The sequence below is a fragment of the Poeciliopsis prolifica genome, unplaced genomic scaffold (genome assembly GCF_027474105.1).
Source record: "Poeciliopsis prolifica strain line A6 unplaced genomic scaffold, Auburn_PproV2 SCAFFOLD091, whole genome shotgun sequence".
NCBI classification, from domain to species: Eukaryota; Metazoa; Chordata; class Actinopteri; order Cyprinodontiformes; family Poeciliidae; genus Poeciliopsis; species Poeciliopsis prolifica.
In genome coordinates this window covers 1,194,333-1,221,643 of record NW_026562466.1, presented here as the reverse complement: position 1 = coordinate 1,221,643, position 27,311 = coordinate 1,194,333, and the positions used below count along the sequence as shown (strand labels likewise).

The 27,311-nt window shown below is 39.0% G+C and overlaps 1 long non-coding RNA gene and 1 pseudogene across 1 annotated transcript; both read right to left on the bottom strand.

Annotated features, from left to right (window-relative positions):
- The window catches only part of LOC129353481 (NLR family CARD domain-containing protein 3-like), a 47,030-nt pseudogene extending 21,497 nt beyond the window's left edge, over nucleotides 1-25,533 (bottom strand).
- Nucleotides 5,745-6,159, bottom strand: LOC129353486 (uncharacterized). The gene is made up of 3 exons (XR_008605023.1): nucleotides 6,121-6,159; nucleotides 5,955-6,008; nucleotides 5,745-5,832 (listed from the first exon to the last, which is right to left on the bottom strand). It is a non-coding gene; the product is annotated as an uncharacterized LOC129353486 (long non-coding RNA).
- Nucleotides 25,534-27,311: the final 1,778 nt, after the last annotated feature.

Below are 27,311 nucleotides of genomic sequence, written 5' to 3'. Positions count from 1 at the left end.
ATATTAAATACAGATTTTATTCATTTATTTAATCTTGTTTAATGTTGATATGAAGGAAACTTTCCATGATGATTCTCACCTGATCCTCCTTCACTACTGAACATAAACTTCTTTAATCTTTGTCTCTTTTAGCCTGGAGGCTTTAAGTTGTTCAACTAGTTTGTCTCAGACGTTTCCAACGAAAATTAAAAACCTGCAGAGTTACAAACAGGTTTTAACTTGCTGCAGCCATTCACTGGAAGATGTTTATCAGTTTCTGTCTCTGCTGTGCAGGAATGTTTCCTCGTTGCCAACATGCCTGAAAAAAAAAAGGTTCAACCTCCAAACATTAAGATCCGTCCAGCAGGAACCTTTTCTGATGTGTCATAAATGGAAGGTGAAGGTTTCAGATCAATGTTAATCAAACTAGTAAATATCATTTAACACAAAATTCCTGATGCAGGAATTTCCTGGGAACACTTCAGGGTGGGGTCATAAGGTCGTCCATCAGCGGCCCGCTGCGTTTTTGGGTTAAAATATTACAAAGTTTTGAGTGTCATAATTCAGAGGAGGGTTGTGAAGCCCTCCTCTGATTGTTTTACTGATAAAAAGTGAATAATCTGTTTCTCCTGATCTTATTGTTCCTGACTCACCTCAGGCTCCGCCCCTTCTCACTACGGTACAACAGTATCAGCCCGGCAGGCTGATGAAGCAGAGGAAACCCTGACTTCTAGTTCTAGTTGGTCTCTTGCTGCTCTTGTTCTGGTCCCTCACTAGGAGCCAGTGACTAATAACTTCAGCAAAACACATGAGCTTCTTTTCAGTCAATTATTTCTTAATATTGATGAATCATGCAGATTATTTCACTGATAACATTTATAACATTTACCCAAATTATGAGTGAAACAATCTTCCAATTAAATAAGTAACTAATTCTACTGGCAAAATTGAATAAATTATAGGTAAATCTTTATTATTGCAAACCTTCATTCTGTCCACCAGGAGGCAGAAATGAGTAACAGATGTTTATTTAAGACTCATTTAATCATCAGATAAAAGCTTTACATTTAATAACATTCTAAAAACAGCAGAAATTCTCAGGAAAACATAAAAAACAACAAAGTTAATAAAAATGAGTCATAGGAGACAAGAAATATGATTAAAACCAGCAGAATAACAATTAAATGATCATAATGTCCATCATATTAATGTTAACCTAAATATCTATTTTCATTTGATTTTATCTCTGATTTGACTAAATGTGTTTAAATTGTCCTTCTTGTGTTTCCATCCAGTTCAAACTGACTTCAGGTTCTTCAGACTTCACACAGTCAGACATTAGAAGCAGAAACTATTGAGCAGGTTTCCTCCTGTTTCTCATCCTCATACAAATATTTACACAACAGTGAAACTTCTCGGCATCGAATGCTAATTAATGAGTGGAATTATTGATTTCCCTTTAAACTAATCAAAACTATTGATCACATTGATGAGCTCTAAATAAAAAACTGTCATATTTCAGAATTTTAAAGCTCCAAATCTGGTGGGAAAAGCCTTAAATTCCCAGATGTTGAGGAGCCGTCGGGTCCAATCAGAGTAAAACTTGGTGCTGATCTGCAGGATTCTTCAGAACCGACCCGGTTAGCGGGCCGGAAGCGGCTGCATCTGCAGGGAGTCGTAGGTGTCTCTGGTGACCGAGCTCAGACCCTGAAAGCAGCCCATCAGTTAATCAATCAGCTGATCAGAGCAGATGTTTGGACGGGTCGGTCCGGTCCGGTCCGGTCCGGTCGGTACTCACCTGGTAAACCTGCTCGTTCTTCCGTTGACGCTGCAAAAACAAGAGTTTTTAATGCAACCGGTTCCAGAACCTGACAGAACCTCATCGTGTTCAGACGCTCACCTCTCTCCTCACAGGAAGCTCTTTATACGTCGGTTCTGATCGTTTCTGCAGGCCCTGAAACCCAAACAGAACCAGTTAGATAAACATCCAGAGGTCACTGCGGTTCTGTTCTGGACGGTTCGTCTGGTACCATGTAGGTGGAGTCATCCGGCGCTCTGCGGTTCTGAGAGACACAATGAGAAGAAACAAGATGAAGCATCTGAACAGAACCAGAACCTTCAGAACCGGACATCTGGACTCACCCGTCCTCGCTCCGGGTCGGTCATCAGCGGCTCGTAGGTGTCGCCCGTCGCTCTGCTGAGAGACTGAACACAAAAACACATGAAGACGAATTCAAGAGAAAATCTGAGCTGCGACACGACGAGACGACGGACTCACAGCGTAGGTTCCATCGTCTGAGCCCTTCGCTTTGGTTCTGAAGAACTGGAACACAGAAGGTCCAGAATAAGTTCTGAAAACTCACAAACCGTCTGAAAGAACGAATTTATAAAAATATGTTTGTGATGACAGTTTGTTATGAAGCTGATCGACTGTAAAAATATCGACCTGCAGCAAAAACCACCAATCAGAGCCAGGAGGAGGGGCTTAGTGCTGTCAATCATCCTCATGTATTCGCTGCTGAATGTGTTAAAGGCAGAAAAATGACTTAATGTTTCAGGAAAACTGTTTATTGTTTTCCTTTTTCTACCAAACAAACAGGTTTTAATCTCAACCAGAATTTTATTGAAGGATAGTTTTGATATTTTATTCACTTGTTTTATTGATTTTAGATATTTAAAATGTTTTCCAGTTCTAGAGCTAAATGGTCATTAAAATGTAAAGTTCACTGATCTGTCTTCTTGATTATGATAATCTTGGTCTTAAATAATAATGTGTTCCTGGTTTGACCCGTCATGGAAACATGTTCTGCCTGGTTCTGCCTGGTTCTGTTGGGTTTGGACCCACCTTCTCCTTGATGAACATGCCGGTCATGATGAGGCCGTAGAGACCCAGAAACCCGTCCAGGTCTGGCTGCAGCTGCTAGAATATGTGTGTGTGTGTGTGTGTGTGTGTGTGTGTGTGTGTGTGTGTGTGTGTGTGTGTGTGTGTGTGTGTGTGTGTGTGTGTGTGTGTGTGTGTGTGTGTGTGTGTGTGTGTGTAGAGGGGATGTTGATTTAATGCTTAGGAACATTTTCCATCAGCAACAAACTCAGCAAGATTTAAAGAACAATGGCTACAGAGGAGGAGGAGGAGTCTCTGTGGTTACTAACCAACAGCGGATGAGGAAGAGTGAGGATGGGGACACAATGCAGACTCAGCAGATTGTAACGTTTTCCACGTACCGTTCCTCCAGCGGTTCAGTTCAGCCTCCAGCCTCTGGATGGCGCTCTTCAGGCTCTTGTTCTTCTCCTTCTCGTATTTCTTCTTCCACTCCTCTGCGGTCAGCTCCAGGTTCACACACACCGTGTTCTTGATGGTCTTCGCCCTGAACCAGACAAGATGGCCACCATCAGTCCATCACAACATCTGACATCAGGAGGGTTCAAATGTATTGAGACAAATAACTGAAAGCCAAAAAAATGACATTTTAACAAATAAAATCACAAAAATTGTTGTGATTCTTTAATATACTCAACAATAAACAAAGCATAAATATTTAAATTTAAAAAGTAAAATTACTCAGAGGGTTTTTTGTAGAATTTTTTGTAAATTGAAAAAAACTGAAAAAGTATTTATCTACTCTTGCTAATAAAAATAAAATGTCCTGGAAGCTTGAATCCAGCAACTAAAAGCAGATTTTAGTTCATAGATGTGAAGTTTTGAGTAAAAGACAATGAGTGCATGTTCTAGATACCATGACAATAGAAGGGAACCAAAAGCTAGAAACAGATGATCACTGTGTGATGCATCTAACATGATTTTCATTTAAAAGTTGTAGTTTTGTCCTGATTTATTTTCTTTTTGTGCTTTGAGTCCCGCACTAAATCAGTCCTCGGGCCGTAAATGGCCGCGTCCCTCACTTTGAACACCTGAGTTAGTTTGCAGAACTGACATCAACTTTCACCTGCACACGACCCAAAGATCTGAAACACTGCAGGCGAACATACATGACATCTGACGCATGGTGGTGGCAGTATCATGATGTGGAGCTGATTACACTATCAATTCATTGCAGAGAGAGGACACAATAAAAAAGGGAGCATCACTTTTAAATTCCCCAACTTTACTTCAAAGCAACATCTACAGATGGGGTGTCCAAACTGCGGCCTGAGGGCCATTTGAGGCCCCTGAAATGATATTTGTCGGCCTCCAGACAACAAGTCAAGAAGAGCCTCCAGCACAAGCAACAAGAATGCAGCGAATGGTTTCTGGATGGTAAGACAACCACAAAACTCTTGTCTTTTCCAGCAGCCATTGTATCAAACATACTGAAGCTCAGCTTGGGTTGCTAGGTAACTGTTTGCTAATTGTGACGTTACATTCTGGAGGTTTTTAGTAAACCAAAGAAAACAACAACAAAATAACATTAACATTTAGTTTTTCGCAGCGTTTGGACTGTTCTTAGAAGCAGCCGAGATCCAAAACCTGAATGTGTTTCCTTTATCTGTCGCTCCAGAGAAGAAGCCAGGAGTACCTCTGTCCAAACATGAGCGTGGACTTGGTCTCGGCCTCGTTGTAGACGGACGGCGAGCAGCAGATGATGATGGTGGTGCGGCAGTTTCCTCCCAGGGAGTCCTGCAGGATCCGGGTCATCTTGCTGTCTCTGTACGGCACGTGGGTTTTCTGGGGGAACCGGGATCAGATCAACCATCTCCAACTCGCTCCATCAGAACCTCAGGGAGAACCAACTCACCGTTCCCTCAGCCAGAGCCGAGATGACGTTCCCCAACGCCGACAGAGATTTGTTGATGCACCGCCCCCTCTGCTCCGGTCTTGCTGACTGTCAAACAATCGGACTTTATGAATCTCACAGCTCAGCAGAGGAAGGCGACCTCATTAATCTCAGACTGACCTTCTCGCTGCCGGCCAGATCCACCAGGTAAAGCTTCCCTGACAGTTTCTTCTCCGTTTCCACGTTTTCCTGCTTGATGTTGATCAGAAAGATGCTGTGGCTGCGAGAGCTGTGCTCATTCATGTCTGCAGCAGAAAACAGAAAAATCATTCATTAAAAAAAATATATATCAGTCATAAATCATCTTCTGCTCATTTTATGTAAAAAAAAGTCCCTTTTAAATAAGCCAACGCCACATAGGCAATGATGACAGAAGATAAAAAAGTCAATTAAAAGATTGTTTTAATCCATTTTCTGCAGCAGTTGCACATATAATCATTTTACCAGATTGTGTTTTTTGGTGAGAAAAAACTCAATTTCCCAAAAGATCGTCTGATTTTACTCCATCCAACAACATAATAAAGATATTTAGTAGGAAAAATAAACCCTAACAGGAAATATTTTACCAGCAAAAATATGTTTTTGAACAAGATTTTTGATATCTTTATGGAAATATAATTTTTAACCAAATATTTTTTTGCAAATGCATTTTAAATGCTCTCGGGCTTACTGCACCCTACTGGCCAAAAGTAGGTAGTTCAGGGTTATTTTTGTACTTTTTGATGTGAAATTTCATTTTGCCACAGAAAATCCACAGTATAGCAGCTGAAACTGAGAGAAAATGTGTTATTTGTCTAAATGATATCAATAAAGTCATGCAGCAACAAAACACAGATCAAAAAGTTCATGATTGCAGAATTAGACTTCAGTATAAAACAAAAAATGGTAAATCTGCAGCAGGCACAAAACATGTCTTAGACTTGTTCTACATATTTTCTGTTTTTGTAAAAAGTTATAATTGAATAAATGTGATAAATAAATATGTTTACGTACTTGTCACTGCCACGTGCCGATTGGCCTTTCCCTCGTCGATGACGTCCATCACTTCCTCAGGACTGGACACGAAGCGCTCAGTGCAGCCCTGAAACAGAGAGCAGGCCGTTACAGCTGGAACAACATCATTTACAGATAAAACATCGAAAATATGTTTGTGTCAAACCAGATCTAACCCTCATTGAAGACGTTGAAACTCGTCTTACTGACCTTCACATAGGGCACTCTGTTCTTGTCTTCATGCAGCGAGGTTCGTCTTCGACACTGAAAGCAAGACAAAGATCTCAAAAACTCAGCTGGTGCTAGAATTGAGAAAGATCCTCAGTAAATGTGGATTCCTGAAGGTCAGAACGTGGAAGTGGGAGAACAGACTCACCGTCCAGCAGGTCTCTGATTTTACCCAGGTAGATTTCAATAAGAAACCTGCAGAGAGAACACACAAATTTAGAGTCTGGTCACTGCTTACTGAGAATTTAAACATTTTGTATTTATTATTACTCTAATCATAAATGTAAGGTCTACTAACCTGGTAGTCACGTACGACAAGGGAATCAGTGACTATAAATCTTTATGATCAATTAGCGTATCAGAACTAGGTTCATCTCAGGAGGAAAAAGTGAAACAAAGAGTTGAACAAAACACATATTTATTACACATTTTGGCAATAACACGAACAGAACAAAATAGTCAATGTTTTCCTCTAGGAGTCCTAAGTCAAGTCAGTCAAGTTCAGGGGTTTCTTTTCCTTTGATTCGGTTTCAGTTCAGTTTTCAGATCTGAATGTCATGTTGTAGCTAACCCTAACCCAATCCCACCCATCTAGTGGAACAGAAGGTTCTTCTTTGGCATCGTAGTGGACACAATGTGAATCTGATCTTGTGGATCCTGGCTCGCTGTTCTTCATGTGTTGTTCCTCAACACAAAAAAACCAACAACCTGCATGTAGCAGAAATATCTTTCACTATAGTGTTATTATGCAACTCTAAGTCACCTCAGTGAAATTTTATCTCCTCTCCGTGTACATAAAATTATTTGTACTTGTGATAAATAACTTTTGTCTTTTAACTCAACAAACATCACAAAAATACTATTCACTGAATTTACATCAATATCTTATTTTTTTAGCACTCTTAAATTCCTTACAGCGAAATAAATTAAATACCTCATCAGTGTCACCATTTCAAAAGAAAAGGTGCAATATTAGCAGAATAGCCTTTGAGTTAGCGAGAAACATTTCTAATTCACTTACAAACATCATGTAGAAACATGCATTCTGACCCATAACAAGTATCGCCGATTGTTTTTGTTTTTTCCTTTCAACTTTAAACTATAAAATTTCATGACAATCCAACCTTTAATACAAAACAGCAAATTAGCTTGTGGCTAATCGATAGCTAACGAGCTAATTGTAGCACAGAACTCACCGGAGATTCGCAGCAAGGAAAAGAAATAAATTAAATCTCAAAATCTAATTCTACATTAGAGAGATTTAATCTAAAAAATTCTTTAATTTTTAGATTAAATCTAAAACATCGACATGACGGCACCAGGTCCAGTTGTGGTTCTGCCCTCTGACCTCTTGGCCTCCTCCGGCCTGTAGGTAGAGATAGGCCAGGTTCTGGAGCCACAGTGATGCTGATCGGTGATACGAACTGGATTCTGATCCGAATCCTGAGACGGATTCAAGCTGCAGCTTCAATATCAGAACCAGATGAAGTTTCTTCTTCTTCACTAAAGAACATTTCAGTTTGAGTCTCTGAATGTAGAAACTGATTTCATGAACACAAGAGAGTCAGAGGAAACCGGGTCAGAGAGAACCGGGTCAGAGATGGAACCGGGTCAGAGATGGAACCGGGTCAGAGATGGAACCGGGTCAGAGAACCGGTCAGAGATGGAACCGGGTCAGAGATGGAACCGGGTCAGACAGGGAACCGGGTCAGAGATGGAACCGGTCAGAGATGAAACCGGGTCAGAGATGGAACCGGGTCAGAGAGGGAACCGGGTCAGAGATGGAACCGGGTCAGAGATGGAACCGGGTCAGAGAGGGAACCGGGTCAGAGATGGAACCGGGTCAGAGATGGAACCGGGTCAGAGATGGAACCGGGTCAGAGATTAGATGTTAATGTTATTTAAATACTTTTATGAATTGATAATCATTTCAGTTTGAGATGAGTAAAATTTAATTTGCTGCTTTTGAATAACAGTTTATTGTTTCAAAGAGAAAAACAACAGAAGTAAAATGTATTATTTCAAATGAAAGCTAACAAAGGAACTCGTTTCTATGGCTCTTAATGTGAAAGTACTCACCGGAAGTGAATGTAGTTTGTAAACGCTCTAACTTTATCAATTAGGTGTAGTTACTATCTGTGTCCACTAGAGGGCAGAAACCGCCCTGCTCTGATATTAATAGTTCAGTTCGCGGCTCTGCAGCTAAAATATCAACATTATTCTGACTGTTTGCAGCATAATTTAACTTTTCATAAATATTTTCCTACCTTCAGACCGGAAGCTCAGCATCTTATCGCCTCAACCAGAGTTTGTTTCAGCTCTGTTTGAGCTGAAGCTCCAGTTTTAAGAACCACAGCTCCTCTGAAGCCGCTGCTAGTCTGTTAGCATCGTTAGCTCCGCTCAGAGTCTCTGCGGGATGTTTTCGTCTCTGTGGAGATGCTTCTAGTTCACACTGACAGATAAAACACTGATTTCCAGAAACCAGCTGCAGCTCTTCAAACTCACCTGTATATTCAGAGCGGGGTATTTACGCCCTCTGGTGGCCTTAGTGGGAACTACAGCCCTGATAATGCTGCATTATTATGTTTAATATCCATTAATGTGGAGTTTAGATAAAAACTAAAAGACATCCTGAGTCATTATCACAGATTTCTGACTCGTATATTATTCAGACATATTTTGATTCACTGTTTGGAGTTAACTTTGATCTGACGTTATAAAATTTTACATTAAAACAAACATCCGGTTTAACAATTTATATGAAGAATGTCTGTAGTTATGATAGTTCACCACCAGAGGGCAGTAAGAACTCAATCAACCATCATAAAATTAATACTTTAAACTTTTCACTAGTTTCTAATGACAACAGTTATATTAACTTAATCCTGTGAATAATAATTTATATATTTCATACATGTATGTTATTAGAGATAGAGATTAATTATTAGAATAATTTAGACACAAAGTGAACAACAACTACTTATAAAGTAATATTTTATTTTACTATAGATGGAAATTTAGTTTGAAAAAATCCTACATTTTATTGTGTAACAATCCCAGAAATTAACTGTGGCTAATTTTGAGAATGAAAGTATGAAAAAGCTTCAAATATCAAGAAAAAACAACCAGCTGACATAAGAACAACTGTTCTTTATTATTTTAAAAACTGTTTAAAATCATAAAATAAAGCTGCTGTATTAAACTCTTTACAAGACGTTTTATTTCTAATCAAACTGAATAAAATCCTGCAGTGACTCTTATTTAATGACAGTAATGTAAGCTGACTTGATCTGACTTTATAACAGTGAAAATTAAAACAAAGGAAACATCTGGTTGAACAATTTCTATTGATGATGTAAATAATGAATAAATCCAGAACGACGGCAGGATGACCGATGGAGAATGTCCTGATATGTGAGGAAAATTAACTGTTTCATCTCATGAACATATAACTTTTATCCAAGCATCATCAGGTGGAGTCGCTCTACCCGTCTGTATCAGCGCTGAATTTTCCTGCGTACCTGAACACATCTTCAGTAAAACCAGCCTCACTGAAGCCAATAGACCAGAGCTACGTTGCAGGAAAACTCTGAAGCTTCTTGCTGGTTTTGGCCTCTAAACTGAGACGCGCTCTCATAAGAAGTGAAATGTTGCACTAGGTGCAGGAGATGACCTTTAACCCCTGGTCCCAGGTTTTAGGCGGTGTTGAGGTGAAGAGCGAGGCTCCTGATCTGCTGTGAGTGACGTGACGCTCGGTGGAAGTTCTGCATCCTGTTGCAGCTTCATGTTGGAGACGTGAGGTTTTGCTTCTCCTGTCAGGGATTTGATGGGAAACGAGTCACAACATTCAGATGATTTCGTCACTTTGACGATGCAAACTCTGTTCCTCAGTGTTTGGTCTGTCAGAACGCTGGCTCAGGTTTCTCCTCTAGTTTTTCTTTAAACTTGTTCCACTTTAAATCCACACAAATAAACCACAGAAAGTTATTTTCTCATCTTCTGATGCAAATTTGCATCCATCAACAAAAGCAGGAAAATAAAACTGTTCTCCTTGAACAACAGCTGTGCAAACTGATCCCATCACTCTGTGAGCAACATGGAGTCGATCTCTGGTTCACCTTTGACCTTTTCTTCCTTCTTGTTGCATCAGAAACTTAAAGTGAATAAAGACGTTTGATGAAACCAGGTTTCAGGTGGACTGAAGTCGTCTTCACTGTGAACTTCATCAACTTTCTGCTTCACAACAAAACCTTTCAAATCCAAACACACATCCAAGCAGCCGAGTCCAAATGATCCACGTTCAAATATTGTTTCTTTTCTCTGCAGGATCTGGTCAGGACGTCTGGATCTCAAGTGGATTTAATGCCACAGATCCAGAAGTTTTACTGTTTGGCTCTGAATCTATAGAGCTGCTATCATGTCTGATTTTAGATCAACTTTTTCACCTCAACAGAATAAAATGACATTTTGTCCCATTAACAAACTCTTTAAAGCTTTTTAATGAAATTTATGCTTCATGTTTTTGCTCAATTCAACTTTCTAACAAACTCAGAGTATTTTTCTCTCTTTTGTTCCTGCAGATCATCAAACAGATCAGATGAAAAATAAAACTGAAAATCTTCAACAATCGACGTCTGGAAAATATTTGAAATAGAAATAGAAAATGTTCTGAGGTCAGAGGTCATCATGATCCAGAGTCTCTTTAGACTCAAACTGCTGCAGCTTCAACCTGTGAGGATCAGCAGGACACAGAGACGTTCTACTTTACAGAGATCAGAACCTGCAGAGAGAAGAAGGAAGGAGAGCAGATCAGTGAGTGTTTCCAGTAGCAGTCAGTGACGCAGCACATCCAGTAGATGGTTTCCAGTCAGACTGATCTCAGAGCTGTGACCAAGATGAACCTGATCAGTTGTTTCCTGTTGAACTGAGAGAACAAGCAGGTCTGAGATCAGATCTGCTGCTGCTTGATGAATGAGGACCACTGTCTCTAGACATGTTGGACGCTGGAGTCCAGCTGGACGTCCTGGAGACATGGACACAGCAACAACACAGCAAGCTGCTGCTCCTCTGATTGGCTGATTGCTGTGTCCAATCAGGAAGCCTGAACCATTCTCCTCCCACTGAGAAGCTGCAGCTTTACTGGGAACACTGGATCTTTGCTTTGATGCTGACTGGGTTTAGTTCAATATGCTGACAGCAGCTGGACTCACTGCAAACATTTACTTACTTTAAAGTCTTTACAAGATCCTTCAGCTGCTGAACATCTGAATACTTCAGGTTGTTTCCTCTCAGGTCCAGTCTTGTCAGTCGGGTCGGGTTGGACTTCAGAGCTGAGGCCAAATAATCACAGCTGATCTTTGACAAACTGCAGTCAAACAACCTGAATAAAGAATAAAAGATGTGAACCAACAGGATGCAGGTTAACCAGTCCAACAGAACCAGTTAAAGATTCTCATGAATATTAATGCCAACAAGCTGCTGCTCCAATAAAGACCTGCTGACTTCAGAACCAGAACCAGAACCAGAACCTGGTACTGGGTCATGATGTGTTGGAGGATTTTAGTCAGTAAAATCATTCCAGGTTCTGATCAAAGTGTTGAAGCATCAATCATTGATTATTGATTTGTTCCTGTCAGATTCCAGGAATTCACTTTTCTAGACTGGATGACCTTTGACCTGCTTGACCTGAGGGGGATTTCTACACACTGGGGTCCGAATGCTGTCCTGTTCTGACCTCAGATCAGCAGGTCCAACTCAGTTACACAGAGAAACTAAATTAAACTCTGGATCCAGGAACAAACTCAGAAAATATTGATTAGATCAGAAGAAATGAACTTTGATTGATGATCAATTATATAGAATTATTCACAGAAATATCAATAATTATATCATTAAAATACCTCAATGTCTCCAGTCTGCAGCCTTCAGTCTGTAGGAAACCACAGAGATCCTTCAGTCCAGAATCTTCCAGTTTGGTTCCGCTCAGGTCCAGTTCTGTCAGACGGGTCGGGTTGGACTTCAGAGCTGAGAACAGAGACGTGCAGCTGGTCTCTGATAAAATGCATTCCCTCAATCTGAATAAAGAACAAAAGATGTGAACCAACAGGATGCAGTTAAAACTGAAATATGAACAAATAAATAATAAAAATGTATAAATTAATTTCCCTGAATGTAAAAGAAACATGATGAACTGATTCTAACATCTGATCCAGTCAAACTGGTTTAAAGAGTCCAAACCAGCAGAACCAGAACATTTGATCAACAAAGAAACTCAAAGTTTGTCTCAAAGTTTCTGAGGATCTTAAACTCAGTGGATGTTTTTCTCTCCATGTTTCCTTCCAGGCTCTGGATTCTCCGACTGCTCTGTCCATCATTGATCTGCTGATATTTTATGGCTCCAGTTTTTTCTTCATTAATCTATTAATGATGTTTTTCTTGCTGCTTGTATTTGAACTGCAGCTCATTGCTCAGTATGACAGATGGAAACGGGTTGATTTCAATCCTTTTGTCATATCATCACATTCTGAAACTTGATCATTTTGTGCTGATTCAGTTTCTGAACCATCAACTAGAAAATATTGATCCTTTTCTCTGTGAGGTCATTGTGGGTCATTTGGTTCTGGTTCTGAATCGTTCATCAGAGACGCTGCAGAAATGGGAATATTGATCAGGATATCAGCTTCTTTAATCTGGTCTAGTTAAAGCACTGCAACACCTGGACTCTGTAAACCTGGACTGGATCATCATCAACTAATAGCAGGAGATTTAAAACTAATGTGGGATTTATGGATCTTCAATAAAGGGACATTTCATGTTGACCTTTGACCTGCTTGACCTGAGGGGGATTTCTACACACTGGGGTCCGAATGCTGTCCTGTTCTGACCTCAGATCAGCAGGTCCAACTCAGTTACACAGAGAAACTAAATTAAACTCTGGATCCAGGAACAAACTCAGAAAATATTGATTAGATCAGAAGAAATGAACTTTGATTGATGATCAATTATATAGAATTATTCACAGAAATATCAATAATTATATCATTAAAATACCTCAATGTCTCCAGTCTGCAGCCTTCAGTCTGTAGAAAACCACAGAGATCCTTCAGTCCAGAACCTCCCAGGTAGGTTCTGTACAGGTCCAGTTCTGTCAGATGGGTCGGGTTGGACTTCAGAGCTGAGAACAGAGACGTCCAGCTGGTCTCTGATAAACTGCAGAAACTCAATCTGAATAAAGAATAAAAGATGTGAACCAACAGGATGAAGTTAAAACTGAAATATGAACAAATAAATAAAATGTATAAATTAATTTCCCTGAATGTAAAAAACATGATGAACTGATTCTAACATCTGATCCAGTCAAACTGGTTTAAAGAGTCCAAACCAGCAGAACCAGAACTTTGATCAACAAAGAAACTCAAAGTTTTCTATCAGTCTGGATGAGTTGAGCTATTTCTGCTGGTTCCTGATCATCAGACCCGACTTGGTAACTGGATCAGAACCAGTCAGGTTCTTCATTAATGGCCTTTGGGTTCCTATTAAAGCTGCTGAAAGCCAATGGAGGCCATTATTTCCTCAGGAGACGGTTCCTCTCTGACCCGGCCCAACAGAACCACAGCCTCAGGACAAAGCTGAGGAACCTGCTGCTGCTGCAAACCTCACTTTCATTCATTGCATCTAGATTTGCTTTTCTACAATCAGTGGTTTCTTAGACGTTCATTAATGAGGATTTGAACTCGTCAGTGTTTGTGGCTCTGGAGGATCAACATTTCATTCTGATGTAAAGAATCAGAAATAAAAGCATCTGAATCTTTACCAAACTGAAACATCTCCATCATTCATTCACAGCATTTCAATTATTTTACTCATTTTGTTCATCAAAAACATTTTAAAGAGAAACTGAAAAACAAAGTTCAATAATCTCAAAGTCTGAAATAAGAAAATAATTAATAAGGTCAAAAGTTTTAGAGATTTTATTCTGATGATTAAACAGGATGTTTTAAAATAATATATTAAAATTAAATTGATTAACTATTTATTAAAGAATCAATAAATGATTTTATTGCATAAATAGAGAAAACAAACCTCAGTTTCTTCACTTTACTGACTGAATTCTCCAGGATCTCAATCAGATGCTTCATGTCAGATTCTCCAGCTTCATTTATGTTGATCTGATTTATTTCCAGTTTAGTCAGATCTGGGTTGGACTTCAGAGCCGAGGCCAAAACTTCACATTCAGCCTCTTGGAGCAAACAGCCACCAAGTCTGTGATTAGAGAAGAAATAAATTCAGTTCTAATGAAATCAATCTGGATCATAAACAGACTAAAATATGATAACAGTGATGTCATCATCTGATCATCATCTGATCATCATCTGATCAATATCTGATCATCATCTGATCAATATCTACTGAGTTTGACCCCACAGAGAATCTGTGCAGTTCCTGGTTAAAGTCCAGGTTCTGGTTCTGGTTCTGGTCCAGGTTCTGGTTCTGGTCCAGGTTCTGGTTCTGGTTCTGGTCCAGGCTTCATGTCCTCAGACCTTCAGCTGCAGTCAGATGTTGAAGATCTTCTATCATCAGTGAAGGAAAGTTCAGTTTCTCTGCAGCAGCTGATGAAGAGGCTGACTGAGCTGAATGAAGGAAACGACTGGATGATGGAGAGGAGGAGGAACTGCTCACAGCTCTGACTTGGACTAGACCGTTTAGATCTTCCACCAAGCAGGAAGTGAGTTATAAATGAAGTGAGCAGAACAGGAAGTCCAGCTGCTGTGGACCTCTGGCATCTCTGGGTTTGTTGAGCCAATATCTGCTGCATCATCATGAATAATAGTAATATATTGTATAGAAACATGTTTCCCAGCAGCAGGTTATTAAATGCTGCCACAGAGGAAACTGGGAGCAGAACAAACACATGATGCTCCAGTTCTGTCTCCGTTCATCTGCTGGATTTGATGCTTTAACAAAGTAGAAAGTGGACAGTCGTCAACCTGCTGCAGCTAAAAGCTTCACGTTGTTCTGGTCGTCCTGCAGAGCAGCAGCAGAACCGGTCCTGCTGCTCTTTCGGGTCAGAACCGTCCTCTCAGACTGTGGATCTGAGAGGAACTGGGACAAACTGGTTGGAAGAGGGACACATGTCTCTGCAGTGGTCTGTCCATTGTCTCAGAGGAACAAAGGTTTGGATGTCAGGAGAAATTGTTGCTAAACTCCTAAAGAGCTGAAGAGCAAAACCCCTGGAGGAGACGGAGCGTTTGGGTCCAGCAGCATTTCATGGTGAAGCAGTGAAAGTTCTCCAGTAACTAGAAGAGGCTGGATGTCTCCAGAGTTGAAGCTCATGTCTCTGCAGGTCTTCATGGAGGACACCTAACAGCTTCAACAAAGGCTGCAGATGAAGAGTTGATGAGAAAATGGTTCCAGCTCTGGAAGCAGATTCTCAGAGCTTTGGGAGGATCTGACAGAAACTAAAACTTTTTCTGGAACCAGACGACAAAAACCACATTTTGGTCTCATTTACAAACTCAGAGGAAACTAGAGGGAGGAGGAAGAGGATGATGAAGATCAACACTGTTCAATAGTTTATAATTAATGCAATGGTTTATTTTAATGGCCAACATTTTTATTAAACCCAACAATAATTTAATAAAAACAGTCAAAGATCCTAAAATGTGAATGATGGAGCAGCGGCTCAATGAGTGAAGAGTTTAAAGTTTAAAAGTTTCTCTGGCTGATTGGATCTTAGAGAAAATAGATTATCTAGAGTTCAGGGTTTTCTATTCATTTCAACCTGAAACTGATAAAAAGTTAAATATTTTTAAAATGATCAAAATGTGTAAAACCAGAAGCTGCATCTGTCCTGGATGAGCTGAATGTTTTAGATGTTTGATTGGCTGAAATAATCCAGAGGATGAAGGAAGAAGATAAAGAGCAAAAACATCCAGAAATCAACTTGAAGACAGAAGAAGAAACAGGAGGACAATAGAGCTGAATCAGCATCACACAATGAAAACATCTGGACTCACCGAGCCTTTCTGCAGTTCCTCACAGCTGGAACCAGTCTCAGTCGTTCTTTATCTGATGTGTTGTACTTCTCCAGGTCCAACTCATCCAGAACCTCTGACATCTGCAGCATGAAGGCCAGAGCTGAACAGTCAGACTCTGAGAGCTCCTTCCCTGAATCCAGCAGCCGTTGGATCTCCTGATAAAATGAGACGTCGTTCATCTCCACCAGACAGTGGAAGATGTTGATGCTTCTGTCAGGAGAGATTCTATCAGTGTTCATCTCCTTCAGGTTGGTGATGATTCTCTGGATGGTTTCTGGACTGGTCTCTGTCTGACCCAGCAGATCTTCTAAGACTCTCTGGTTGGACTCCACAGTGAGACCATGAAGGAAGCGGACAAACAGGTCCAGGTGGCCATTTTCACTCCTGAGGGATTTCTCCATGACTTTCTTCATGAACTCATCTAGAGATGTTTCTCTGTATCCCAGGAACGTCTTGATCTCCTCTGACTTCCTGCTGGTGAAGCAGTGGAGCATGTAGACTGCAGCCAGAAACTCCTGGATGCTCAGATGAACAAAGGAGTAGACGGAGACGTCGCGTATCCCTCTCTCTCTTTTAAACATCTCAGTGAAAACTCCTGAGAACAACGCAGCATCTTGGATGTTGATGCCGCACCGTTTGAGCTCTTTGTCATAGAAGATCAGGTTTCCCTTCAGCAGCTGATCAAAAGCCAGTTTTCCTAGAGACTCAATCACTTCCTGTTCTCTGGACTCCAGATAGATTTGCTCTTTTTTCCTCCATCAAACTTTTCCTCCTTGATTTTGAGTAGAACCAGCAGGAACTTTATGTACATCTCAGTCAGAGTCTTGGGTAGTTTCTCTCTCTCTCTGGTCTTCATCACATTCTCCAGAACTTTAGCAGTGATCCAGCAGAAGACAGGGATGTGACACATGATGTGGAGACTTTTGGATTTCTGGATGTGGGATGATCCTGCTGGCCTTCTCTTCATCATCTCTGAATCTCTTCCTGAAGTATTCCTCCTTCTGGGGGTCAGTGAACCCTCTGACCTCTGTTACCATGTCAACACACTGAGCAGGGATCTGATTGGCTGCTGCAGGTCGTGTGGTTATCCAGAGGAGAGCAGAGGGAAGCAGTTTCCTCCTGATGAGTTTGTCAGCAGAACATCCACTGAGCTGGACTCTGTAACATCAGTCAGGATCAGATTGTTGTTGAAATCCAGATTAAATCGACTTTCATCCAGACCATCAAGATGAACAGAACCTGGAACGATTCAAAGTTTCTGATTCCTTTGGTTTTAGAAAATAATTTATGAATCAGTTCTAATAAGCTGAACTTTTTCTCTCTCAGTAAATTCAGTTCTCTGAAGGTGAATGGAAATATGAACTCAATGTTCTGGTTGGTTTTGCCTTCAGCCCAGTCCAGAGTGAACTTCTGTGTTAACAGTGTTTTCCCAATGCCAGCCACGCCCATGGTCATCACTGTCCTGATTGGTTGATCTCCTCCAGGTGGGACTTTAAAGATGTCTTCTCTTCTGACTGTTTCTTGTTTCCTGGATGCTGTTTCAATCTGTCTGACCTCATGTTCCTGGTTGACCTCTCTAGTTAACCCCTCTGTGATGTAGAGCTCAGTGTAGATCTGGTTCAGACCGGTTTTATTTCCATGTTCAGCGAAGCCTTCAGAGAGACTTTGGAACATCATCTTCAGAGATGCTTTAAGGTCACGTTGACACCGAATATCAAAATCTGAAAGAAGAGACAAAGACAGGAGACACTTCAGTTAATCACAATGAAACAATTACATTTGATTTTCTCTGAGGAGGTTGGAATAGAAACTTTAATGAAGAAATAATTACATTTTTATAGATAACCAATAATATTTTCTCATGTAAACAAGAAAACATTCCAACTTTAGTCTTTGAGGGAGAAATTTTGAGATTTAATTTGTAATTCTGTGAAAACTCAGGCTTGATCTCACTGAGGCGACAGATAAATGAAAAAAGTAAATAAATAAGTAAAAAGCTCAAACCTGATAAAATCTGCTAGGTAACAAAAACTGTAAATATATTTCTTACTGCAGAGATGATTAAAATTAGTTTTGCTCATTTAAATTTTTTATGTTTTTCTCTAATTGAGGTTTCAGACATGTTTAACGCAGAGTGACCTTTGAGTTTTATCAAACTGTTTTATTTGAAATTGTAATCCTGATCAAAATAAATCTAGTGGGAAAAAAGCACTAAGATCAAAGTTTTACAAATGTCTTATTGTACCTAAAGCAGAAGAGATTCTCAGCAGCTCAAACCATCGTCTGATGATCCATGTAAATGTTTAGGCCTTGAATTTATTAATCATCTGTCCTGAAACAAAGCTGAGACCACTGACTAACTTTCTATGATTGTATATACACAGTACACATGTCTATTGGGAAGATTTACATCAAATATATTCCATGTTCCAGATTTTAGTTTGTCGCTCTGAAGAACAGAACAATAAAGACGAGAGAAACGATGCAGCTGCTGTTTGCACAAAAGACCAAATAATAATATTAGCTTGCTGTTGTGTGAATTTGCACTTAAAATACATAAAGTTCAGGCGTGACTAATGGTTTACATCTTTTACTGCATAGAATACCAAAATGTATTTATATTTCTAGTGAGCCTTTATTATTATGTTTAGATCCAGCAATGAATTTCTGCAAGAAAAAATTAAATATTTGGGTTTATTTGAGTTAATCAGAACCAGAACCTGGAGGTTCTCCATTGCTGAGTGTTGCTGCAAACATCAGAGGAGAATTGGCCTCTGATGATTTATTTATCTCTGCAGTATAGAAATATACTTGAGTACATTTATTTTAAAATGTACTGAAAATGTTTGATCATTTAAAAAAATGTACAGAAGCATTTATTTTATCTCCACTGGGTTCACAAGTTGTGCTGAACTTTTTTGTTGTTCATCATTCAGTGTCAGAAAAATATAATCCATATTTATCCATCAGTTTTTAAAGTTAATAAGTCATAACGACATATTCAGTTACATTTGAGTTTCATTCAGTTTAATATTCAAGAATCTATTGTGTCTTTAAACATCAAGCACATTAATATATTTAACTTTTTCTCTGTGGCGACAAATTTTGAAATCAGGAAATATTAGAAGAGATCAGATTTATTTATCATTTATAGTTTAATCAAAGACAATAGAGGCTCTAAAAGCAACTTTAATGAACTTTGTGTCTCACCTGGACCAAAGGGGTCAGAGGACAAACCCAGCTGGTTGGACAGAGTTGGATCCATGTGATGAAGATGTTTGATCATCAACCTGCAGGCTCTCTGTCCTTTCTTCATCACAGCATCTATGGTGTCGCGGGCCTTGTCTGCTCTGGTTTGGTTCTTCTGCAGTATATCTTCTATCTCCGAATGCATAAAGACCCCATCTGATAGAAGGCCATCGAGGAGCCGTTCCAGGATTTCCTCAGAAACTATCTCCACAAACTCACTGTGAGCCTTTAAAAGTTTTTCCTCTGCAGGCAGAAACAGAAACAGGATTAATTTACATCTGAGAGACAAACCTGATGAAGATCAACTCTTCCTGTTGCTCCATCCAGAGATTCTCCTCAGAGTCTGTTGATCAAATCCTCAGGTCTGAACCTGCTGTTGTGTTTCTGCCTCATATTTGAGAGACGACCACTGATTCTGTCTACATGAGAACAATGAAGCTTCTGTTCATCATTTGTTTCCTCACTGCAGGAAGTTTGTCGCTCTGAAGAACAGAAAACAATAAAGACGAGAGAAACGATGCAGCTGCTGTTTGCACAAAAGACCAAAATAAATAATATTAGCTTGGTGTTGTGTGAATTTGCATTTAAAATACATAAAGTTCAGGCGTGACTAATGGTTTACATCTTTTACTGCATAGAATACCAAAATCTATTTATATTTCTAGTGAGTCTTTATTATTATGTTTAGATCCAGCAATGAATTTCTGCAAGAAAATATTAAATTTTTGGCTTCATTTGAGTCAATCAGAACCAGAACCTGGAGGTTCTCCATTGCTGCAAACAGAGGAGAATTGGCCTCTGATGATTTATATATCTCTGCAGTATAGAAATATAATTGAGTACATTTATTTTAAAATGTACTGAAAATTTGATGATTTAAAAAATGTACAGAAGCATTTATTTTGTCTCCACTGGGTTCACAAGTTGTGCTGAAGTTTTTTGTTGATCATCATTCAGTGTCAGAAAAATATAATCCATATTTACCCATCAGTTTAATTAAATTAAATATTAGTTTAAATGTAACAAGTCATAACGACATATTCAGTTATATTTGAGTTTCATTCAGTTTAATATTCAACAGACTGAACCAAGAATCCATTATGTCTTTAAACATCAAGCACATTAATATATTTAACTTTTTCTCTGTGGCAACAAATTTTGAAATCAGGAAATATTAGAAGAGATCATATTTATTTATCATTTATAGTTTAATCAAAGACAATAGAAGCTCTAAAAGCAACTTTAGTGAACTTTGTGTCTCCTGGACCAAAGGGGTCAGAGGACAAACCCAGCTGGTTGGACAGAGTTGGATCCATGTGATGAAGATGTTTTGATCATCAACCTGCAGGCTCTCTGTCCTTTCTTCATCACAGCATCTATGGTGTCGCGGGCCTTGTCTGCTCTGGTTTGGTTCTTCTGCAGTATATCTTCTATCTCCGAATGCATAAAGACCCCATCTGATAGAAGGCCATCGAGGAGCCGTTCCAGGATTTCCTCAGAAACTATCTCCACAAACTCACTGTGAGCCTTTAAAAGTTTTTTCCTCTGCAGGCAGAAACAGAAACAGGATTAATTTACATCTGAGAGACAACCTGATGAAGATCAACTCTTCCTGTTGCTCCATCCAGAGATTCTCCTCAGAGTCTGTTGATCAAATCCTCAGGTCTGAACCTGCTGTTGTGTTTCTGCCTCATATTTGAGAGACGACCACTGATTCTGTCTACATGAGAACAAATGAAGCTTCTGTTCATCATTTGTTTCCTCACTGCAGGAAGTTTGTCGCTCTGAAGAACAGAAAACAATAAAGACGAGAGAAACGATGCAGCTGCTGTTTGCACAAAAGACCAAAATAAATAATATTAGCTTGCTGTTGTGTGAATTTGCATTTAAAATACATAAAGTTCAGGCGTGACTAATGGTTTACATCTTTTACTGCATAGAATACCAAAATCTATTTATATTTCTAGTGAGTCTTTATTATTATTTTAGATCCAGCAATGAATTTCTGCAAGAAAATATTAAATATTTGGCTTCATTTGAGTCAATCAGAACCAGAACCTGGAGGTTCTCCATTGCTGCAAACAGAGGAGAATTGGCCTCTGATGATTTATATATCTCTGCAGTATAGAAATATAATTGACTACATTTATTTTAAAATGTACTGAAAATGTTTGATGATTTAAAAAATGTACAGAAGCATTTATTTTATCTCCATTGGGTTCACAAGTTGTGCTGAAGTTTTTTGTTGATCATCATTCATTGTCAGAAAAATAAAATCCATATTTACCCATCAATTTTTAAAATGTAACAAGTCATAACGACATATTCAGTTATATTTGAGTTTCATTCAGTTTAATATTCAACAGACTGAACTGAGAATCCATTATGTCTTTAAACATCAAGCACATTAATATATTTAACTTTTCCTCTGTCGCAACAAATTTTGAAATCAGGAAATATTAGAAGAGATCAGATTTATTTATCATTTATAGTTTAATCAAAGACAATAGAGGCTGTAAAAGCAGCTTTAATGAACTTTGTGTCTCACCTGGACCAAAGGAGGCAGAGGACAAACCCAGCTGGTTGGACAGAGTTGGATCCATGTGATGAAGATGTTTGATCATCAACCTGCAGGCTCTCTGTCCTTTCTTCATCACAGCATCTATGGTGTCGCGGGCCTTCTCTGCTCTGGTTTGGTTCATCTGCAGTATATCTTCTATCTCCGAATGCATAAAGACCCCATCTGCCTCAAGACCATCGACGAGCCGTTTCAGGATTTCCTCAGAAACTGTCTTCACAAACTCAGAGCGAACCTTGAAAAGTTTTTCCTCTGCAGGCAGAAACAGAAACAGGATTAATTTACATCTGAGAGACAAACCTGATGAAGATCAACTCTTCCTGTTGCTCCATCCAGAGATTCTCCTCAGAGTCTGTTGATCAGCTCCTCAGGTCTGAACCTGCTGTTGTGTTTCTGCCTCATATTTGAGAGACGACCACTGATTCTGTCTACATGAGAACAAATGAAGCTTCTGTTCATCATTTGTTTCCTCACTGCAGGAAGAACAATAAAACAAACACCTTCTAAATATAGAGCTGAACTATTTCAGGAAAACAGGAAACTCTGATGTTATTGATGAAAATATCGACTGATTAACATTTTCATCATTTTTCTGTCTTTTACTTTCAACAAGTTTTTAATCTCCATCTCTAAGCTTTAGCATCTCTGTCACCAAATGTTGGGATAAAAGACAGAGACAGTCTTTGATAATAAATTAGTAATAAATGATGTGATTATTGGATAAATTTTTATCTTCAGGTTTCACAGAAACTCAGTTTCCAGCAGAGCTTCACTGAACAGGAAGCATGAAGACAATAAATACTCTGAGGCTGAGGTTCATCACATGGCAGCAACACGGGCTGTGATTGGTCAGTTTGTTCCTTCATGAAGGTTCATTTCTGCTTCTGATCACTTACCGAAATCCACTTCCTGCTGCTGCGCCATCTTTTATCTGGAAAACATGAAGGATTTATTATGTTTCAGACTTTATCTCATAAATAATTTACTTTATCTTATGCAGTTGGAATGGAAACTAAAATACCTGAAAAGTACTTATTTAAAACACACAAGCACAAAGGTCAAAGGTCAAAATCTTGCCACCAATTGAACTGGACTGGAAATATCCGTCAGTGGAATAATTCAATAATTCAGACTTACTATTAAGGGTTTGTAAAAATTATTACTGTGGTTGAACCAATAATTTATCAGATATTTGCTGAATTATTAAAAAAACAGAGTGAGACTCAGAAATAGAGCGACGGTCGGAGTGGAGGAAAGTTTTTTGGTTTTTAAGAAGCTCAAACATCTGAGCTTTCACAAACAAACCTCAGATTTTTAGTTCACTTTTTACTTGGAAGGTCAAAATGTCAAAAATAGTGATGGGTCCAGCAACACCGATGTGTTGGCGCATACATGAAGCCCTTAGACGAAACATCGTGTCGGTGCATGTTGCTTTCATCCAGTCACATGACCAAGAGGAACTGAAATGACACTGAGGCGCCTAACTGTGTTTATAAGGAAGCAAATCTGTCAACTTGATGCATTTCCAAAGTAATTCTTGATCTTTTACGGTACAGCGACAACTATGAAACCTTTCAAAGCAAACAAAAGGTTTTGTAATTTTGACCATTTTGATCTTAATTAGAAAATAAGGAATTGGTTTTCACTTTGTCGTTGTTTCATCCGGTTCTTTCCACTTTCTACTTGATCTATCTGAATCCAAATTCAGCTGTTAGTTTACTTTCATATTATGCTCTGCAGGTTTAGAGTTGCACATTTTTGACAGAAATGACTTATTTCAATAAATTCACCTTCTCAATGCTGAGGCATCACAGGGCATCAGAATGAATCCCAGACACACCTGGAGAAACTCAGGTATATAATCATTCTACTAAATACTCAGTGGCTTTTTATTAATTATTTCATATAAATGTATTGTTTACTTCATTTTTTTTCTACAGTAGCAGTCGTGTGTCAAAAGCGTAACAAACTAAACTTCAAAATATTTGAAAAACTTTTTTTTCTTTTTTATGAAAATTTGTGAAGAAACAAAAATAAAAACACTCAGTCTTTAAGCATCCTCATTCCAAACACATTCACTTAAATTTTCACTTTATGGTCCATGTTCACTTCATTTATTGACTGAATTGAAGAATATCAAATTTTAGAATCTAAGATTTAGAATTTAACTGATGACATAATACAATTTATAAATACAATAAAATACCATGATTTAAGTCTTATTATATAGACCAGGTCATGAAATATGTCTGTCAACTGCTTTGCCTGTAGGGATGTTTAATGTCCAGCAGGTGTCACTATTGAGTGACACATAATCAATACAGTTTTGTAAAGGGGTGGAAACGTTTCATGACACGTCATTTACGCATCACTATTGAAACAAACAAACAAAAAAACAAGACATTTGATCCAAAATGGCCGACTTCCTGCTGGGTGTGCAAACGGGTCCAATAGTCATTTTTATTGGTTCTGATGGTTTGATGTTTTAACTCAGTTCAGGTCTAAATAACAGCAGTGGATGTTTTTAAATACTCTAGGGGGCGCTGTGTTGATATTTCACCATAATCACTTCTTACTGATCAATAATTGATTGAAATGTGATCAGCTGTCCTCTGGCTCCACAGACTGATTCAATCTGTAGAAATCCTCCCTGATCAATAAATTATTGACTTCATATCGAAATATTTTCATCCACCAACCAGGAACCAGATATCTCAGCAGAACCAGAACCAGGAACCCAGATATCTCAGCTGAACCAGAACCAGGAACCCAGATATCTCAGCTGAACCAGAACCAGAACCAGAACCAGAACCAGCAGCTCAGAGAGAGAAACCAGTCAGGACTGGAAACCAGAAGAATGTGGAGTTAAAACTCACCTGATCAGATCTTTGCTTCTCCTTCTGTTCACACAAACCCAGTGGGAGCGAACTGGAGAACCGGACCCGATTCTCCAGAACTTTAATGGGACCCACCTGAGGCTCCGCCCCCTGACAGCAGAGGTGTGTTCACCTGTTGAATAACAAGAAACCAGGAAATAAATGTTAAACAACAAGTTCACGTTTAGGTTTAAAGCTTCTTTAAGTTTGAAACATATTCAGGATTTTAATCAATATTTTATTAAATTAATGGAGATTTTCAGATTCATCTATAAAGAAATTTAACAAATAAAAGTAATAATAGTTGCTGCTTGTTATGATCTGAGCCAACAGAACCAAGAACCTTGAAATGTTGATGTTTCTCCATCTGACATGTTCATGTTATCAGATACAGATTTTATTCATTTATTTAATCTTGTTTAATGTTGATATGAAGGAAACTTTCCATGATGATTCTCACCTGATCCTCCTTCATTGGTGAACATAAAGTTCTTTAACCTTTGTCTCTTTTAGCCTGGAGGCTTTAAGTTGTTCAAATAGTTTGTCTCAAACGTTTCCAACGACAGTTAAAAACCTGCAGAGTTACAAACAGGTTTTAACTTGCTGCAGCCGTTCACTGGAAGATGTTTATCAGTTTCTGTCTCTGCTGTGCAGGAATGTTTCCTCCTTCCTCAGTTTGCTCATTTAGTTTTTGTAAACTAAATGATTTGCTCTCTATTGGTGCCTGGTTCTGGTTCTGATCAGAAGATCTGGACAGATTGATGGTTTTCCAGCCTGTCGGCTCTGCAGCCTCCAGTTCTTCATCCACCAGTTCAACCAGTTTGAACATTTATAACCTGAGCAGCAAAGAGAGGAACCATTTTCATTACTGCAGATTAAAGGTAAAAATAATCGTGTGGCAACACAAGTATATGAATCGACTCCTCTGCCCCTTCAAACCAGGGTGACCAACAGGTGTCAACGCCACGTTGGGAGTTGCACCCAAGAACTTGGTCAGTAAGGCACTTAAGGTTCGTAAACAACGAGAACAAAACTTTATTCCACCATAATATAGTTAATATCATTGATCCATGTTTTAAAAACAAAAATTAAAGAACCACAATGGGAAGAGATTTGCATCGTACGGAGGTTTACCAGCCCAAATGTGGGGTCCTGGTTCCTAAAACAAAATAAATCACCGAGCTCTTGTGAACAGACACTTGATCGTGAAGAAATCCCAACACTGGTCACTCGCACATCACGTGGGTCCAGGCCCCTGGATGCCCCCCCACCACCCTTACTGCCTTCAGCCTGGAGACAAGAGGATGGGGTCAAACAAAGCAAATTTAATCAAAAATGATAAACCCAGAAACCAATAGTTGAAAACAAAGCAGGATATAAAAAACAAACAAAGCAAAAACAAAGCAGCAGGGCCTCCAGTGAGCTGCAGCAGCTTTATGTCTGAAATGAAGTTAGATTAATAGGAGAGATTTAGAAAAATGGCAGGAGGAAGAGGAAGCCATTGTCACCTAGCAGAGCTGGATGACTCCACCCCGACCAGAGAGCCTTCCAGCCAAATGGCAGGAGGATCCGATTACCAGTATGTTTAATATAGAAATAATTGTCATTTCATGTTATTGAACTGCATGAGTATAATATAAAACTACTGAGCCGTTTTCTGTTGCCAAGCTGAACTGGGGAGGGTAAATTACAGCCACACCCTACCATCAAACAGGAGACTTCAGGCAGCTTCTAGATTTAAACTATTTGAATTATCCAACTCAAGTTACAGGCCTTATACAGAAGGAGAAACATTACTTACTGATTTCAGAGTTTCGACCACTGCAAGTCAACCAGGTGACCTTCCCACTGAAGAGAGTCTCCTTTATGCTCACACTGATTATGAGGCAATAGGTGCCACATGTCCTCAATCCTGAGGGCAGGCTTCATTCTGCTACAATAATAATGAAAGACAACATCTAAAAATGAAACATTACTGTGTAAAAGTTTTAAAGTCGTCTGTTTTGTTTCCCTCCAAAGATTCAATCTTGGTGTAAAAACGTCTTTTGACTGTGATCAGCTTTACAGGAACATTATTATCTCCTCTGCATCTCCACTGTATTGATCCAGATATTAATCAATGATCTGGGCAGAAGAAAAAGACCCAGAAAGGAGGAAATAATTTTTATCATCCAGTAACTTGTGGATGTTTGTTGTTAAAGTTTCAGTCAGTCGGATCCATCCAGTCGTCTTTCACTACATGACCGACTTCAGTTCCTGATCCTGTTTAAAATAGTTTTTTACTTTTCTAAATAAAAAAAAAAACAAACATTTCAGAATAACTCAAGAACCCTGGCCTTCTTCTTCTTCTTTTCTATTATGGCGGATCTCAAGCAACTTTAAGGTGCATACCGCCACCTACTGTACACGAGTGTGTAGCAACAGTATTTTACATCAGTCAGATTCTATTGTTTTATTTTGAAGATAAATAAATAATGCTTTCTTTAATATGCAAATATCCATTATATTTCCATCATTCCCCAGTATTCCTTTCAAACTCCATTCTTGATCTGTCCTTCCAACTATTCTTCTCAATTTCTCCCTTTCACATTCATGTTTT